Source organism: Octodon degus, unplaced genomic scaffold, assembly GCF_000260255.1.
Source record: "Octodon degus isolate 3935 unplaced genomic scaffold, OctDeg1.0 scaffold00206, whole genome shotgun sequence".
Taxonomy (NCBI): Eukaryota; Metazoa; Chordata; class Mammalia; order Rodentia; family Octodontidae; genus Octodon; species Octodon degus.
Window position 1 is genome coordinate 1075029 of NW_004524782.1, and position 2013 is coordinate 1077041.

Here is a 2013-nt window from a genome sequence, read left to right on the forward strand (position 1 = left end):
CACCTCTCCTGCGCCTCCAGATTGCACTGTTCCTTTTATAGTTGATGTACTCTCTCAGGTTCGTCCTGACCCTGGGACCCACAGGCCACTCCTCATACCCATATGCACCGTGTAACCTCAGTGTGCAGGGGGATGGGCCATCCAGGTCGGTGCAAGCGCCTTCTCCGACATTTACACGGTGACAGAGCTGCTCAGAGACACACTTCTCAAGCCCGATGTGGAGCTGCGCCTGACCGTTTGCAGGCGGGCAGCGAGGAACGGGCATCCGTGGTAATGGCTGGTTTATCTGTGTGACATCCTCACGCCCAAAGACAACAAGGGTCTCCCTGTGCTTATGTTGATGTCTCTGATCAATACCTAGTAAGCAAAGTTATAACCTCCAAAGCTAATTATTCTAAAACTTACACGTTCAACATTGATGTCTTAGTTTTGCTCACAGACCTAATAAATTTTGATAATCACGGGCAGACCACATGAATGTCAATACATAAAAGTCCCTTTAAACATCAATACCATTTACAAACACAGTTCATTAAATTCCCATAAACATTTTATAATACATTCATTGATTTAACAAGAAAAGCACTTCACTTGCGTGAGACCTCACAAAGTCTTCCCAGATACTTAAACTGCCTATAAATCTAATTAGTTAAATATAGAGATATAGAGATTCAGGTTCTTTTAAACATTCTGATCTTATTTACTAACTCAATTAGACAGGCCACACAGCATAAATCTACAAACTGGGCCTGCCAGCTTGTGTTGACATTTTAAGCTTTATGCTTGAGAAGGCTGTGTCTACAGTGGGCTGGGTCCTCCGAATCGCCTGTGGGGCTTTCCTGTTGCTGCTGCTGCTGCTGCTGCTGCTGCTGCTGCTGCTGCTGCTGCAAAGACTTCTGCCAAAATCAGCAGCCCCCTGGGCTGCACCTGGCCTCCCACAGTGTGGGTCTTCCATGAGCTGGAACATCTCATCTGAAACTCTGTCTCTTCAGTGAGGAGAGGCAGCGTCCAGTGCTCACCTAGGGGCAGACAGCAGCCCCGGGAAGAGCCCTGAGGAGCCTCATCCCTCTCTGGGCAGAGCTGCCTGTTCTGATGAACAATGGCGACATGTCCACGCTCAAACACAGTCCCAGGCCCCTGTGTGTGCGGTGCTGTCGATCCTGCTGCATATTCTAATGAGAGATGCCCAGTGAGAAAGAGTGGCTTGTGAGTGTGCTCATGTGCCCTGTTTCTTCCTTTCCTGTTTCTCTTCTTCCTCCTGTTCCTCTTCCTCCTCCTGCTTCTCTTCTTTCTCCTTCTCCTTCCAGCACTCATCCTCCTTTCTCTCATCCTGGTGATTAAACCCAGAGCCTTGGCACTAGATGTATTCCCATCAGATTTTTTTTTATTCCAAGATAGGGTTCTGTTAAGCCACGAAATTGCTCTGACTAGGGTCAGACTTGATATCCTTTTGCCTCAGCATCCCCGAGTTCTCCATTTCTCTTTCGAATTTGTCAGAAGTTACTTTTCTGAGCACCGCACAGTCTCCGTGATTACTACAGAGAAAATCCCTTGCCCCTGTCGAAGCCTGATTGCCTCATGTTCTGTGCCTGCAGGTCCATGTGACTCCACACAACACCTTTTCCACCTTCCCCTTTGAGCCGAAGCCTTCTAGGAGTTAATAGAATAAGTTTAAATTCAGCAAGGATGAAAAGAGAGTCTTCATTTTCTTTCGTGTACTCTACAAAAACATATCAAGCCTACGTGGCTTCTAGTTGTAGCCAAAACTTTTACATTTCAAATGACGCACCAATTCTTAGCTCTTGCATAAAATATTGCAGAAAACATCTTATCCATTGTTGATAGTAGCTCAGCTTCTTCTCTGAACCGAACTGAGGTAAGATGCTTTGCTGTTTTGCTTTATCATAAAAACCAATTGCAAAGGCCACTATATACTGGCTAGGGGAAAAATTCAAGATGAAGAGGCAACACTCATAAATATATATGCACCAAACACGGGAGCACCCAACTATA